We start from the raw sequence: 19011 nt of genomic DNA on the forward strand, positions 1-19011 counted from the left end.
TTAAAGGACGCCATAACGAGTTGGTTGACCGTTATGGAATAACCGTTTCACAAATGATATCGGATATGTTCCTTACGTCGTAAATACAATCCCCTTCCCTTTCATAAATGTGACCTACCAAATTAGACTATTTACCGGATTTGTTATCACATAAGCAACACGACGGGGCACATGTGGAACAGGATCCCCATGTTTTTGGTGGATTCGTGTTGCTTATTCTTTAGTTTTCTATGTTTGCCATGTGTCCTATTGTTTGTCTGTTTGTCTTGTTCATTTTTAGCCATGGCGTTGTCAGTTCATTTTGTATTGATAAGTTTGACTAGTAACTTTCGTCCCTCTTTTTTTAGAAAATGACCTATCCAAGTGATCAAGTCTTCAATACATGGAATTTACTTCCATTGGTCTATACAAAAAACAGCAATAACAAATTCTTGGCTTTTAATGTGTTTTCTGCATTTTTTGCAATCATGAATCTTCAATGTCTTAATCTGTAATCGAGGCGTTACGTTTCAGACTTATCCCTAATAAAGGAACGTAACGTGTATAAAGCCGTCAGTCTTAACTTTTTATTAAGATTAGCCGGAAATCGTACGATATATTATTGCATTCAATCGTTTTAATGCGTGGATTTTTACCTGTCCATCACACCTGTTCAAATTGCATTTAACATCATGCGATTGTAAATTATTTATCTCTTTTTTTATGACTCTGTATACAAAACATGAACTTGATAACGGCTTTTAACGTATTCAAATCAAACAAACTTAAACGTTTAGTCACAAATAAATCACTTGTTGCCGATTTGATAAACATTAACTTGAAGAATCCTGTACAAGGTTACTGTTTCCTCTTGCAGATTCAATTATTGAGATAGATGAAAATGTATCATCAATTGCATCTTTTTCCTACACGACACTCACGAGAGAAAGTATAATGACTTCCTAATGTAAATGTATACTATTATATCGACAATATATACAAGGATTTGTCTCTCCTAAAATGAGGGGGAAAAGGAAAAGGGTGTTGCTTTCAGGGCGTTGAAGGGCGGGGACATTGATATTTCTTAAACATTGTTACATTTTTATCCTACTAGCAGTTGACAGGTAAATATTTCACAGTAAATCATGTCAACGTACATGTCTAACAATTTCATACAGCTTTTTAACAAAGATCAGGTTGGTATATAAAGGCAACAGAGTATACCGCTGTTTTTTGGATCTTGTACTTTATGATTCAGTACTATTTTGATCTTGATGTGTTTGGATGGACTATGCGTTTGGGAATAAATGAAAGCACAAGAAGTTGTATCAATTGAATGTGGCATTCCAAATTGTTATTTTACGGACCTTTAAACGTATACATTTTCATTTACGTAATAGTACTTTTCCAAAATTTTCCACTAAAAGCAGTTAAATGGATATTTGCATATACTAACATTTTCTTAAAATAAAGTTATCAAGACACGTTCTCATCATTTAGTTTGATGATTATTCTCTGATATTTTTTAATCATTAAAAAACAACTAATCTTGTCTTTTCTCGTGTACTATGGAGACTTAGATCTTTTGAAATAGGGAGAAGCACAAATTGATACTTTTGCCATCATAAATTATCTTTATTTATTTACTTCAATGTTGTTCCGACAATCATAATAATTGCCTGCCTTTTTCACATTCATGTAAACCGATTAAGTAAGGTCATTATTATTTGTGTCTCGGCACTTATCTTTCTAGAAACTGCATACATAATAATGTCAAATAACATGAGGGTAACATTTTTGTTAAATTGATACCCAGTATTATGAAACTGCGCATACTTTCATAGAATTATCTTACTTTCTCCTTCGAAGGAAATATAATAAAAACAGAAGGAAATTTTTTTCTCGAAATTATTTGTTTGCCGAAAGGATAATGATAATGATATGAAGACAAATTAATAAACCGATAAATATAATCTTCTTCTCAAAAAACATCACAGTTATTATGCCCCAACTACGATAGTACAGGGGCATAATGTTTTCTGGTCTGTGCGGCCGTTCGTTCGGCCGTTTTCCGTCCGTTCGTCTGTCTGTCTCACTTAAAGTTAAAGTTTTTGGTCAAGGTGGTCCAATCAACTTGAAACTTAGTACACATGTGCTCTATGATATGATCTTTCTTATTTTAATGCCAAATTAGAGTTTTAACCCCAATTTCATGGTTCACTGAGTATAGAAAATGTTAGTGCAAATTTCAGGTTAAAGTTTTCGGTCAAGGTACTTTGTGGTGAAGTTGAAGTCCAATTAACTTGAAACTTAGCATTCATGTTCCCTATGATATGATCTTTATAATTTGAATGCCAAATTAGAGTTTTTATCCCAATTGCACGGTCCGCTAAACATAGAAAATGGTGCGAATTTGGGCATCTGTGTACTATGGACACATTCGTGTTGTAGAAATTCAATAATAGTGGTATATGTAGTTTCCAGGTGTAAAGAGGATAACACATAGATAATTTGCATTCATAACAAACAGTATGTGGATTGTGGACAATTCTGACTTGCTTAAATTACAGTAGTTGGACAACACACGGAACAAAAAGCTTGTAGACGTTTGTCTCCTAGTTTACAAACGTAAAGTCTGATGAAATTATTTTTCAACCCCCTAATTAAGAATGAACAAACTTGAGAACTGTTTGCAAAGTTTATAGATTAAACATGTAATGTTCAGCTATAACTTTCTTGAAATTCTTGATATACATCTTTCGTGTAACTTTATTCATAGATAATGACTATAATAATGATAACAAAGATAGTAAATGAATGTAAGAAAATATATGATTTTTTCAATCAATGAATATTTCATTCAATATTTAAGACAAAAGGGGCGGATTTAAGCGGGGCGCGACGGGTCTACGCCCCCTTTCAATTTGCAAAACGTGGGTTGTCTTCTGCTTATTTGAGTATCAGAAGAGACCATTCCATCTTTTTTAACAATCAAAGTCTATAAAATAGTCAGCGTAACAGAATCAACGGGGTTACTAATCAACTGACCTACGATTTATTTAAGTCCTATAAATATTATATACTTCAAAGGAAGGTGTCAAACGCAGAGCTGCATTTGCAGACAATATATAATAGGTCTATAGCAGTTAATTATAGTCAACACAATTACTACATTGTATTTGCGGTTTCTTTGATAATCGAAGTTCCAAAGCATCCCTTACTTACTTTCACATCATGGCACGACCAAGAAAACAGTCCAGGTGAGATTCTTTCTTAATATCCTTAATGAAAGATAGAAATACTGTTTCAAGCGAAAGGTTAGTTTATTAGCTGCATTTTAGTGTATATATATATATATACTTTTCACTTTGCCGCATTATGGCCCGTACCGTATAACATGCATCGGATCCCCAGAAAAAAAAACATAACTTTGTGAATGCATCTCATTCTGATTTTGGTAGTTTGTGGTGAACACAGTATATATAAAGTCTGGCACGATCTCTGAAAATAAAAAAAAGTAAAACAGATCTTATAAAAGCCTTTTAGGGCAATTAAACATCGGTGGTAAAAGTGTAAATTTTCGTTTGCAAAATCTAATACTATTCTTGGTCAGGTGAACTGTTGTGATCTGTCTCGTCTCGCTTGGCGTCTGTCTATCTGTCAACTCTTCATAATTCCATCAACTTAACTAAGTTTGGCTGGGCTGGTGTTATAGAGTGTAAAAGTAATTCTTAAGTTAACCGGTTTCATTTTATAGAATTATAGATTTATAAACTCACATATACAATATGAATCCCTTAGTGCGTAAGTACGGGGTTTTAGGAGATTGTTGTAGATTTTTTTCAATTTGTAGGAGACGTTGCCATCATAACTCGGAGGTTTTTCGCGGAACAGGGATATTTTGTTTTACCTCTGTCCGTCCATCTGTAAATCCGTCACTTGATATTTGGTCCGTACGATCCAATATTGGACGCATACAAATCTATTACATCAGTATGTCATTTCCCCTGAAGATATTTGATTGAATAATATGAATGCAACACCAGTTTTCCCAGCAACCGTTAACATAACATTCGCTAGAATGTTTTTATATGGAGAGTCAGCCTGTGTACTCCAGATTGAGTTATGTCTCTATCATTGTTGTCTTCAGTCCCGTTTTCTAGGAAATATACGGGGGTAGTCTAAATGAATAGAAGCTCACAGATTTCTTGTTAATTATGGTGCTTATAGATTGTTGTCAGGGGTGGATTTATTCGGTTTCAGCTTGAAACTTTAATTTTTCGCTAATTTTACCACACAACATTTCGAGATACTTACATCATTTGTACATTGCACCCCCTTTAGAAGAATTTTAATAATTTAAACTAAAAATAATAACACTTTGCGCCCCCCCCCCCTAACCTGAAATCCGGGACCCGCCTCTGGACAATAGAACATTTTAAAAACTAATCGATTTGGAAAACGTTAATTGAAATTGAAATAAACCTTTAAAACCATAATTTGTAAAGTAGCTAATAAGATAATGACATTTGTATCTTCTCTCAATGTAGAACTTTTTGAAGGTCGACATAAAGCGTATAGGATTGTTATAAAAATGTGTCTCTATACGTGCATCTGCCTACAGCCCTGTGTTAATATATATACCTTTTTTTTTAAATTGAGGAAGTATCAGCTTGTCAAGGATAACACCTGATACATTTTCATTCATAAAATGAAAACCCTTAGTCACGCAAAATCCCACTATGCACGATACACATCGTTTAATAAAAGAAACAAATATAATTCGTTTTCATATAAGATACACTCCTTATAGTGTATACGCCAGATGTGGGTTTAATTTTGTTATCAAGGCACATACTCTTAATTATTGTTTTTGATGATAATTTTCGGGTTATATTTTGATCACTAGAAAACATTAATAATTAGTTTTTTCATTTGCTTTGAGCCTTAGAAATAGGAAAACTGGAAAACAATTGGATAAGATTACTATTAAATATTTTCTAAATATATCCTACAATGGTGTTCTTCCAGTCATAATAATTGAGAGCCTTTTTTACATTCATGTTAACCGTTTAATTCTCATTATTTGTGTCTGAACACTTTGCCTTTGAGAAGCTAAATATATTAAGGTAAAACAATATCTAGTAATTTAATCTGATCATGATAATATTTTCTGAACGGTAATACAAAAATTAGACCCATGCTACATTCGATACAATTTTATTAATAGCATATGCATTTTTTTTTACCATAACATGGCTTTTCAACAACAAAAAAATAATAATTGCTTAATGAATAGCTACATGTTATCCCCTAATAAACTACCTCTAATGAAAAAAAATTATGAGGTCACCTGCAGAGTCAGCAACTTTCTGTACCAATACCTAGTGATAAAATCCAGACCAACTATCTTTGCAGTCAGTATAAATAGTTTGTTTGTGTGCATTCTTAATAATCCTCAAAATGAGTGATAATACAGTTACTGTGGAATTTAGCGATATTCAATTAGACACTATAAAATATTTGTTTGGGCATAATAATTGGGAAATTAAAATTCTTGATGACTCTACTGTTGCTATTGAAAATAGCGGGAATGCACAAAATCCACAGATGACCACAGAACAGAGTACTCAAACAAGCAATATTGAAGAAGATGAAGTCGATGATCAGCCTGGATTTGTCATACAGCAAGACCCGTCCCAAGAAGAATGGATATATTGCTTTTGTAAGCCATGCATTACTGTTTGAGAAAGGATCACTACAAAACATTTTGGACTATGCATCTCCATCGTGATGCCTGGAATATTGATAATAGATAAATGCTTATGAAAGCAGATGCCATGACCAGGGATCACAAAACCCAAAGATTTGACTGGTATAAGAGAGACATTATGCCAAAATGTGTCGTGACACTTGTGCGTTGTCGGTTTCGCAATCCTTGTGGGTTTCCGTATATGGGACTCATGTGGGAATATATTGTATTGTCCTGCAGGATTTTTATTAATTATATTGAAAGTCCTTTGTTCTGTATATGACACAGTTTTGGAGGTAAATGGTTGTGACTGAATGAAATTCGATATTATGACTGTAACTACATTTTGGGGCAAATTGGTTGCACATTTATTTGGTTCTTTGAACTATGAAAGAAATATGAAATGAATATGAGGATTACATAGGCATGGAACGAGTTTAGCACCACAGGTAAGGTGTTTGTTGATATGTTGCATGGAAACATGGCTGCATCGCAACCTTTACTTCCTATGTAAAGAAAAAACAATGTTTATATCTGCCCAGCTATCAATCTGATTTATGATTTGTTTTAGGAATTTAACAAAATAGAAATAGTTACTAATTTTGATTTTTCTTGCAACAAATTATATAGTTCAGTTCTAGGTTTGGTGAGAATTTTTTTTCTTCTTCTAAAAATCACTCCTTGAACAAGCTAATTCTAAACAATATGTCTCTGATATGAATGTGGCAAAGGAATTTGAATTTACCACTATTTCATTCGTTGGCTGATATTTATACTCTTCCCTGGTCTTTAAATCAAATTAATAATACACATACTCATCATTTAGTTTTATAATGATTATTCTCAGATTTATTTATCACTAGGGAACACAGCCAATGTGGCCTTTTTTAATATTTTTATCGACGTTGATCTTTTATACGTTTACAATCATATATTATATAATTTTCCTCCAGTCATAATGATTGAGAGCAATTGTCACATTTATGTCAATAGTTAAAGTCTAGTCATTGTGATTTGCGTCTAAGAAATTAACTGAGAAACAGAATATACTTATACTGTTATATATATTTATACATAATATATTTATGACCAGAAGTATAAATCTGCTTTCACCAGATGTTTGCATATTGGTGGGTTAAACAACCTCGTTATCAAATTTGTCGCTTTTCAGAAGCTGACATACAAAGTTGCTATGTCAATATAAATTTCATTGTATTTCAAAATAGAAGCTGACATACAAAGTTGTAATGTCAATATAAAGGAGTAACCAAATCTGTTAAAATCTTTCACATAAACTAATTATTTCAAATAAAATAGACACTTAAGTGTTTAAAAAGTGGTCAAAATCTTTCGTCAGATGAACCTGAAATTTGAGGCCAAAATCGGTCCTTATTGAACCTACTCCTTTCATTTTACTTCAAAAAAGTTTCAAATTAACTTTGATTGCGCAAATTCTTCAAATGATTATAATTTCATAATTTCATGCTTAATGGATTACGAATAACAGATAACATATTAAAATGTATTTGCAATGTATATAGGATATAGCATTCTATTAAAAAAGGGTAACAATCTCAATTGATGCTTTCATTATATACTACGAGATCATGTCAGATACACCTAATTGACTTTACTTGCATTATGACCTGCTGATAGTCTCCTCTCCTTCACAGTTGTATCATATTATCTGATGTTGTAAGGGATGTACATGTGGATGAAATGTAAAGATAAAGCAAATGAAATGTAAAATACAATGACTAAGTATTTCGAGCTCACGATTTTGCAAACGATATTATATGTTATTAAGGTCTCAGATAGGGTATATACTGTGACATTCCCGGCTTAGAGTTTATATCCCCTGAGCCAAAGGCGAAGGGGATATAAGCCCTAAGCTGGGAATGTCACAGTATATACCCTTTCTGAGACCTGAATTACACATATATTACGGATTACCCCTGACTTAATGTTATTTTCCAGTGCAGGTATTTGTTGACAACACATATATATTGAAAAACCCAACCTGATATGTTCGGCATACGTGAAGGATTTTCTAATTTGCTGTGAACATAATTTTATCGTGTATGTAATAATTTATAATAACACTTTTAACATTAAATTTAAGTATAAAAAGTGTAAAATGCGTGATTTTGTATCAAAAATGTATTATTGACTGAAGCACGTCATTATTTTCCCTCTGTGAGCCTCTGACAGTCTGATAGCTTTTGACTACGTCACATAGTAACCGGTGTTATGATGACGTTTTTAAGGTTCCAATTGGGGATAAAAACGTCGTATATACCCCGGCAGTTTCCTGAATATATACTGACATCTCTGTGTTGTTATCCAATCATAAACCTCGACACATTTGTAATCCGTATTATTTGTTATTATGAGTATTATATATGTTGTAAATACGGCGCGAACACAACGTGGGAACGTCACTTATGTCTTATATTGTAACGTCAAGACTTTGTGACGTGTCACTTGTATACTTGGGCATTATATAGATCGATTACATTATTAGAACATGCAACGTTTTATTCCTTAATTCATGTATTTCCGACCTTTTGGTACCGTGCCCAATGGATTTGAATAAGCTGAAATCGATAAGGAAAGCGAACAGAGGTGTAGTTACAAGACATTTACGGAAAGTCGACGATTTGAAAAACGAAGCGGAGTTAGCCAGGGTAGATCTTTTAGCAACATTCGAAAGTGTGGAACAGAAGAAGAAATTTTTAGAAGATTTGGATCAACAAATTATAAGTGCAATCGATGCAGAGGATATTAAAGAAGAAATTCTCAACACAGATGAGTATCCTTTAGATTTAGAAACTAAACTAAAACACTTGGGTATATTCATACAGAGTTTAGACAATTCGAATAATCATAAAAATCAGCAGTCTACTTCATCATATCAAACATTAAATTATGAAGCGCCACCTTTTATTCCAACTTCATGTATTGAAAATCAGCAACAGAGTTTTATTGCACCATCATTGTCAACATTCAGAAACCTTCCGAAATTAACTTTGCCCAATTTTAGTGGAAATATTATTGAATGGCAATCTTTCTGGGATTCTTTCGAATCGGCAGTACATATGAACCCGAGTCTACCAGATATTCAGAAATTTAACTATTTAAAATCACGACTAGGAGGTGAAGCCTCGCATACAATTGATGAGTTCGCATTGACAAACGCTAACTATAAGGAGGCTATTAACGTATTAAAAGAAAGATACGGACAATCGAATAAAATTTTACAAGCACAAATGAAAGCCTTGCTAGACATCACACCCGCAAATAATGATTTACCCAGTTAACACGTATTTTATGATCGCATAGAGGCATCCGTACGCGGATTGGAAGCGTTAGGCAAATCGCAAGAAACTTACGGCACATTACTAGTCCCAAAAATTTTGAGCAAGCTTCCCGGAGAAGTAAGGCAACATTTAGCGAGAGATCATGGATCAAACACATGGATTTTATCCGATTTACGCAAATCTATTCAGAATGCGATAAATATTATCGGAGCAGGTCAGGATTACGGTATCCGACAAAGCTATTCCACCTCGTAGAAACAAATGAATCTTACGAAAAAGAATCATGTAAGAAGAGTCGAGTATGCAAACAGTAACCAACGTGTTCTAACCGCGAGACCATGTATCTACTGTCAAGAAATTCACGCACCGGTGAACTGTATACGGATTACAGACACAAACGAACGAATTGAAATCGTAAAACGCAGCAATCTGTGTTTTAATTGTCTCGATACGCACCGAGTCAATGAATGTAAATCTATACATGTATGCCGTCATTGCAAGAGAAAACATCATACGAGCATATGCTATGAATCAATGGTTCATAAAAGAAATATTTATGTTCAAAGTGGAAATTGCATGAATCAAATCGTAAATCGTATCGAAAACGACGAGCATGAACACGAGCATACTACTGAATTATCACAATCCTTAAATGTAAACATTGTGAATGGTAAAGAGAGAGAAACAGAAGACGACACAAAAGTTCTTCACACATCGCACAAGAATAATTCTACCGTACTATTAAAAACAGCAGTTGCACCCGTTTGGTCCGATCGTATAGGTATCGCCGCAAATATACTTTTTGATGAAGGTGCGCAACGTTCGTTCATAACAGAAGATCTTGCTATGAAACTAAAACTGAAAGTTGACAACACAGAAACTTTACAACTATCATGCTTCGGAAACACTGGCAATACTATACAACACCTAGGTAAAGGTACATTACTGGTCGAGACAGAGACGAAACAGAAAATACCAATTGATGTACTTATCGTACCGAAAATAGCCGTTCCGTTCAAAAATCATATTCGCAACTTAGACTTGACTGAAAACAAGTACATGTATTTACAAGGATTAAATCTAGCTCATCCGATCACAGACGAAAGTATATTCGAAATTGACGTTTTGATAGGAGCAGATTACTATTGGCAGTTTGTTGGAGACAAAATCATCCGCGGAGATGGACCTACTGCGGTTAACTCGAATCTAGGCTACCTTCTATCCGGTCCGTTAAAGGAAACAAGTATCGTTAAAGCTTATGATAACACAATAAAGAACAAAGAGCATAAAAGTTTCGTTGGAAGAATTGATAACGAGGGATGTAACAGAAAAACAAAACAATACATACCACACCACCGAGTTAGAAAAAGGAAGATGCGTGTGAACAAAGTACCGTACAAGATAATCGACCGTCCAAGACTTCACGCAAGATTAAAAAATTGGTGAGGATGAATCTGCCTTCAAATCGAGATGATAAAGAACGGATGTGAACTGTTAACTACCCCTTTTTATATGAACTGTGAATCGTAATTAAAAGTGTTAAAGTGTCAAATTTAAATACCACTATACAGAGACAGTTATTATTTTCTATACTATAGAGACTTTAATTTTCAAGCGTAAATATTATTAATCTAAGATTGTATTTTATATTGAATTTGATCATTTTGCGGCCCCCAGAATGTTGTAAATACAGCGCTAACACAACGCGGGAACGTCACTTATGTCTTATATTGTAACGTCAGGACTTTGTGACGTGTCACTTATATACTTGGGCATTATGTAGATCGATTACATTATTAGAGCATGCAAACGTTTTATTCCTTAATTCACGTATTCCCGACAATATACATGTACCTATATATACTGACTGACTTTAATAACGCAACACTCATTTTGCCAAATAATTTTGGTCCTCATACAAGTACTATTCATGCTTATCATACTCCTATCTCTTTCGAAAACATCATTATCTGTCTTACTTGTGGTTATCGAACGTACCGGATTATTGAGATCGCAAAAATTTCAGAAAACGAAATTTAGGCCAATAAAAGATTTATAACAGAAAGTCAAAACTAGGTTAAACCCAATAAGAATTTCATTCATGTCAGTGGCATTACGAACTGAAAGGAAAATTAATAAAAAAAAATTCTTTGTAAAACAGTTCGTTCAATCATTGGCCAAAACATGTTGCATCTCTTTATTGCCAAGACTGAGGAATAAAAAACTGAATCAACCCATTAGAATACTACAAACAGGTAAACGTGAACGTGCTGCCACAAGACAATTTGTCGTCAGAAACTTGTCTTACTGTCCTTCCGACAATGATACCGGTAGACGGGATTTGTTTGAGACAATCAAAGATCAGATCAACATGTAGTGACAATGCAACGTCAATAGAATTTGATTACACAACGTCGTTTGCGAGACAGATTTACGGGCGCAACGTCAACTGCTTATCAAATTGATGAATGACATTTTGCACAGATTTATGCATACATGTTTCCCATTAACTCAAAGTCCAAAGTATCGACTGCAGAAAACACATTTAGAGCCTTACAGTTTTAACCGCATAATTGGCAAAACCCATTGTAATGGGTGGAACACAGCAAAATCATAAGGTGCAAAACAGAAACCAAAACGTGCCGAAAAGAATTGGTTCACATTTCTGATCATCGTTCTTGGCATTTGTTACAGGCAGTCATTGCTTTTAATGCTGACACGTTCATTGATAAGGGGAAAACGAGGGCTCCAGTGTATAGCATAATATTTGAACATTAGAAATGACGTAATATACAATTCAACTTTCGAACTGGCATTTGTTTTAAACATTGACTGAATGAAAGAATTTTTTGTTCATAAGTTTGTTCACAAAAAATTGCCGATTTGAAAATTGGAATTAAAAAGAATAATCTAGTGTTGCGTTTCAAAAGTCGGTCAGTATATATAGATCTATAGATACTGTATGTGATTCTCAATGCAAGCTGTTTTTAACGAGAATTTAACTTGCATTTACAATACAAAGTGATACGAGACAAGTCTTTCTTGCTGGCATACTTTCTATGTCAAACTCATAACAGATTGATTAACTTGTCAATTGAAATTTTATCTAATATCCAACTGCTCTAAAAAAAAAAATAAGGAGGGGGGGGGGTATGTTCAAACCGTTATTTTTTTAGTTAATTGATTGTTGCATTACACCCTCGGTGTATTTGGTCAACAAAGCTATAACTTCCGTGAGTTAGTACTACATTATGTTTTTATTGAATACTTTTTAAACCACTAAATCATTTGAAAAAGAAACCAAACACACTTCTTTTGTTTTCAGCTCATTAATAGCTGTCATCACTTTTTGATACAATCTACAACAGAACAAAATAGTTCATGGTAGAATTTATCAAAACAACAAGATGATACACTATTTGACGTGATATGATATTTTTTCTCTGAGATAAATGGGTAGGAAGTACATGATATTGAAGGGTCGTTAAAAGCGAACCTTGCATGACAGTTCTCGCTACCTATACTATACTTTAGTGCTTAATTTCTAAAATGAACTTATCATAATAATCATAACCTGGAAAAGTTAAAATAAACATGAACATGGACATATACATGCTTTTGCTAAAGAAAACGTGTTTAAAATAAAGAATACGCGGATAACATTCTTATATTGGTACTTGTGTATGTTTGTTGGACAATACCTTTGTTTTTGTCATGGTGTTGTCAACCTGTTTTCGACTTCTTTGTGGTAGTCGCCTTTCGTTGATAGATACATTGTTTGATGTTTTCATCAGGTAATAATTTTATACTAATAAGGATTCATTTCTCGTGCTTGAATTACAAAATGTAGGTTAACTTCGTCGAGACACATAAATTATAAAAAAGAAGATGTAGTATAATTGCCAATGAGGCAAAATTGCCAAACTATCCACAAAAGACCAAAATGACACAGACATTAACAACTATAGGTCACCGTACGGCCTTGACTATCTACTTTCCGACATTGTCCATTGTATATCGAAACTGATGTTTATTCTATTAAAACAAAATGTACTATTCAATGCATTATTGTTCATTTCTGTATTTCACCTAGAAAGTTTTTTTTCTTCCTTAAAGCTTTTGTACATACGTTGAGATCCTTGTTCCATGGTACAATTAGATATGCACATGTTTGGTGAATTTATATTATATCAAAAAGATGGACCAAAAAAGTACTTTACTCCTCAATCATGCACAGTTTCAAAAAATTGTGATTTCCATAATTGATAATTTATTGACTTGTATATCCAAATATGATAGAATATTCAATTCCTTTTTTGCAAACAGTATTTTGCAAATATCATTTTTCAACTGTCGTAGTTTTAAGTGTTCCGGATAAAGGCTTGTTCTGAGAAATGTTTTGGACGCAATATACAGATTAATTAATTAGTCTTCAACTGAATACATAACCATTTGCAAATCATGATTTACGATGATAAATGTCCTTAAGCTTAATAAATTATTTTAAGATAAAACTCCTGTACGTCTGAGTCAGTGACAACCCTACAACAGATGTATCCATCAGATCGCCATTAATGATGGTGATACATGGCTGTGTACATAATGTATATACAACTCGTCTAAACATCAACCCAAAAATGTTAGATCTGTAAATTTGCTTTCGCAAATTTTTGGTTCTTCCCTTGCCGGGATTCGAACCCATGCTACTGTGATATCGTGACACCAAATCGTCTGCACTGCAGCTGTCCCGCTAGACCACACGACCACGTGGGCTCTTAAAAATAGAGCTTTCGCTGGCCGTGTGTTACCTTTCCACGTCAGTTTTAATCTAGCGGCGTACTGCAATACATGATATATAAGGCATGAAGATGTTATAGTTACAGATCAGCTAAATTATCTATAGACTCAGACGTACTTATAAATATAATTATTTTCTGTGACTGTATCTTACATTAATTTGTAGGATCCTTTACTATAAATAATTTAGCTGATCTGTAACAATAACATCTTCATGCCTTATATATCATGTACTGCAGTACGCTGCTAGATTAAAACTGACATTGAAAGGTAACACACGGCCAGCGAAAGCTCTATTTTTAAGAGCCCAGGTGGTCGTGTGGTCTAGCGGGACGGCTGCAGTGCAGGCGATTTGGTGTCACGATATCACAGTAGCATGGGTTCGAATCCCGGCAAAGGAAGAACCAAAAATTTGCGAAAGCAAATTTACAGATCTAACATTGTTGGCTAAACATCAACCCAACAATGTTAGATATATATATATATATATATAGCTTATACCTGTCATCTTTATTGACATAAATTGTCAGTGGTTATTTATATTTTGGATGGTTTCCTTATTCAGTATCGGATATTCCATTTTCTTTGTAAACAAAGCAACTTTTATTATCTATTATTTATTATCCGAATCCAACAATAAGATAGAAGTTTACACTTCATCGCATCTCAAAACAAAGCAGTAATGACGTCAACTTTATATTTAAGAAATATTGCTTTGTCATGATGCTTATACGAAATATGTTAGATACTATCAAATATTTCATTTCAATGCATTAGATATCTCGATCGTAAACTAATCGAAAAGTGTAAGTGAATTGACTATTTGCGAACTTGTTTGACTTTTTATCTATTGTAGTCGTTCTTTGTCAAACCATATACATGATACTAGTTTTACTGCAGTAGTTGCGCATTTCGACAACATAATGTCTTTATAGTGATATTCAGGGTGAAACAGTCTATATTTTATAATGACTCCTCTTAACAGTTGTTATACTCAATATTAACCAAATGAAACTATAAAAATCTTTAATGTTTTTTTCTAATAAGCCGATGTTATGCTTAAGTGGCATTTAGTATATTGAATGTACCTAATTTATCCCTGAAGACATTTTCTACCACCATTTTCCATTTTACAAATCAGTAAACGGCAGAAATGATTGTAGCTCTAAAAATATAAATAACTCGGTTGTCAATTGCGTATTTAAATCATTATCATACTGCTTGTGGGCTAAGTTCGTCCTTGAGTGAGTCACCGACCAAGATGTTTAAATAAAAATAAGATGTAGTCTGATTTTTAATGAGATAATTCTCCATCAGAGACTATATGATGTAGATGTTGACAACCACCAATCACCATATGACATATAATAATGAGCAAATACCATACCGCATATTAAGCTATAAAAGTCTATTAAATGACAAATTCACACTTATTCAAACGAGAAAACAACCTTCTTGATGTATTTACAAAACAGTGAACTAAACAATAATATCCACAGCAACAAACGACAACCACCGAAATACATGCTCTTGACTCTGGACAGAAACATGAACATATGGCGGGTTTAATATGTTTGCTTGTGCCAACCGCGTCAGTCACTTGGTAGGTTTGTTTAGAAAAAATAGCAAAATGATGATATCAACTGAAAAGGGCACATGATTTAACTATGAATATAGACCTAATTTAATATTATTTTTTTTCGACATTCTCAATTACACAGTTTGAAAGAATGCAATTGCATCAGGTCTATATGTTTTGCAGCAAATACACTGCAATGGGAATTTTTTTGCCTTGCTACCTCACTCTTGAAAAGGAAACCTGTAATCTCTGCCGCTACTTCAGACCATAAACGGTAAACAAATGTTTGAACAATTTATCACGATACATATAACGGTAGTTTTAGGTTATACTTCTTTTCTAAGATCCATTCAACTGCCGAAATTCATATAAATTATTATCAAAATAGCACAAAATCCTCATGAAATATTTTTTTTTCAGGGCCTGCCATAAAAATTCATGTCATTTGGTGTCGTATATATTCAATAAGTAGTTTTCGTTACCCTTTTTTCAAACTCATCTGAATCATTTGATTTGGAGCAAAATTGCAGGAAATTTTATGAAATAAATACAGTGAATGTGTTTTGTGCATTATATTTGAGTTTGTTTTTAAATTATAATGAATAATTTAGACCTCTTTTGATGACGTACCGGTTTGTCTACCACTATACATCTATTGTAAATCGTTTCAGAATTAGGTGAAGAGCAAAGCTTGAAAACTTAGAGTATGTTTATGTCTATTCGTTCTTAATGAACCCATTGATAATAATTAAAGCTTAAGAAAGTACTCGATAACAAATCATTCAACCAATTGGATGCAGTAATACGTAAGCTAGCAGTCCTATAGTTAAGTTCACTAACACTGAATATCTCAAGATCACTAATATTGAAGGCGGATTTTTAAAAAGAGCTATTGTATAATGATATATAAACATATGAACCCGTTTGTGTTATAAATGTGAACATAAATATTATACATCTATCCGTGATATAAGACAAATAAAACCAACTGATGACTATAATTTAATTGTCAGTGCTACATGTATTACTGTTTTTAAACACATGATTAGTTTTGATTAAATATTCTAGGTAATCCGTATAAGCTATAGGTCAGCGGCATGCCGAACTCAAAATAAAATTGTTACTATAAAAACACAACAAATCTTACAATAATTATGCTCATGTAGGAATAATGTATCCTTTCTATACAATTTTAATTCGCAACTTTGTCGACATATGAAACAAATATTGTCAAATTCAATACGAAAGCAATTATTTGTAAACGATCTCCATCTTAACGTACTGGTTTCTAGTTATCATCTTTAAATTGAAAGAATCTGACAATCCATCATTTTGCTTCAATATCAAGATTACCACTAACAGCTGTTTGGCTATTTTTTAAATGACAGTGTTATAAAAATACATTATATAACAAAACGATTTTTAGTTTCACAATTTTTATGTTAATTTTGAATCAAACGAAGGGATTGGCAGATTCTTTCATTTTACAGATAATATACAGGAAACAGTACGTTTAAATGAAGGTCAACTCTTAATAATTGCACTCATTTTGGATTTTAATACTGTTGAATATGATTTGCCAAGTGCAACATTATTGTTGCGAAATAATTACAGAAGGGATACATTATTCCACCGCAGTCAAAGTTAATGTAAGTGTGTTTTCGTTATATGGCATTGCATAGTGAGATATTATCATTAGGATTATCATTACATTCTGTATCATAATTATATTATCATATTTAAATAACTCATTAATCATGTAAATACTATACTTATTATGCTGAATTATTTAATTAGAGTTTTTCTGCGTTTTATTCAATTGCATATCTTTTGAAATAAAATTTAAATCAACTCATTTTCATTCATTTTTTAGTTACTAGTACATGAATGAAAAGTAACATACCTTTTTGTATGACTGACACAGTACAGTAGAGATGGCGTCATAGGATAAAATAAAATTCTGCGGATGGGCGCAGATTTACGATTTTGTATCAGGCGACGGAGCTTAAAAAATGCAACCTTAAATCGTTTGTCTCGTTAATAGAAAAGAACTCAACGCTATAATGTTCAGATTCTAGAAGGAAAAATGCATTGCAACATGTCTTATGTTATACCGCTCAATTTTAAACTATAATTTTCCTTTTGCTCTCGTCCTAATAAGGAAGAGCGATCTTTACCTTAAACAGTCATTTTAACAGATGATATTTTTTCTGTATAGGCGTTTAATTCAAAGAAATATGCGTTACTTTTTTAAGGCAATATTTTTTTTTATAAAGATAGCTTCTGGTAACAACTATCTCCTAATGGATAAGCATTTTTTTTTTTTTTAATTTACTCACTCCACAATGATAAGAGTCTTAAATGAAAGTAGATTCGGCCATGTCTATCTAGCACAGGGGCCCTTTCCGCAAATATATCATGTCGATTTGCCCCTTTTAAAGGTAACGTACAATACTTAAAATATTTAGTATAATTAAATATACCTGGATGCAAAGATATAATATTTTAGACCTTACATTTATGAATTAATGAAATATCTGAAGCAAAATTGAAAATAGAACTAAGAATGTGTCAAAGAGGACAGCAACCCGACCAAAGAGAAGAAAACAACCGAAGGCCACTCATTGGTCATCAACACAGCGAGAAAAATCTGTCGGGGTTAAACATGTTTTGTTGGCTCTCAACTCTCCCCTTAAACCTCTAGCCAATGTAGAAAAAACACACAGCAATCCGCACAGTAAAACTCGGTTTAAAATCTGTCCGTGGTTGATGTCAGATTAGGTAACAAAAGACACTAAACAAAATGACAATGATACATCAATTAACAAAGGACTACTAGCAGTTACTGATTGGCAAGTTCCAGACCTAAAGTTAACTGATTCAAAGATTATGTCTTCATAATATGAATATCAAACAGAATTCCTCCCGTTAGAAAACACATAACCTGTATCATTCAAACAAACGGTTTTAAATTAAATATGTGTTTATTTCTGATGCAAAGACCCTATAAGTGTATAATACTAAAGCCAAACTATACCATCGTTAATGACCTGACAACAGTATCGTTACTATACCCTTTCTTAATAAGTCTATTTAAAGGTTTTCTAAGCTGTAAGGGTGACTGTCTACATTTTTGTGCTTTGTCAAAAATATTACCATAACAAATTGGATGTAAAATACCTAAACTTTTTAAGATGTCTGCATGTAAATTTATATTTATGAATGATGTCCTTGTAACAATGATAGAATTTTGTATTATTAATTTATCAGTGATATATATTTCATTCGTTAAAATCTAATACGTTGTTACAAACAAGAGCAAATCGAAAAAGTTGAGATATATGAACAGGGAACGTAACCATCTAAAAATGAATAATTAACAATAGTATCATGATTCATTACGGTCATAAATATCTTCATCTGTTTCAGTTTTCATATACCCTGGTCTTGGAATTTACCATCTTGCATTCAACGGAAAATAAATTAATGCATATTGTTGTTTTTCCATTTGCTGATAGATAGAAGATGCATGTACCTATACAGAAAATAGTCAAAATTACTTAAATGAGCTCATAACTTTAAAG

The sequence above is a fragment of the Mytilus galloprovincialis genome, chromosome 8 (assembly GCF_965363235.1).
Source record: "Mytilus galloprovincialis chromosome 8, xbMytGall1.hap1.1, whole genome shotgun sequence".
NCBI lineage: Eukaryota > Metazoa > Mollusca > Bivalvia > Mytilida > Mytilidae > Mytilus > Mytilus galloprovincialis.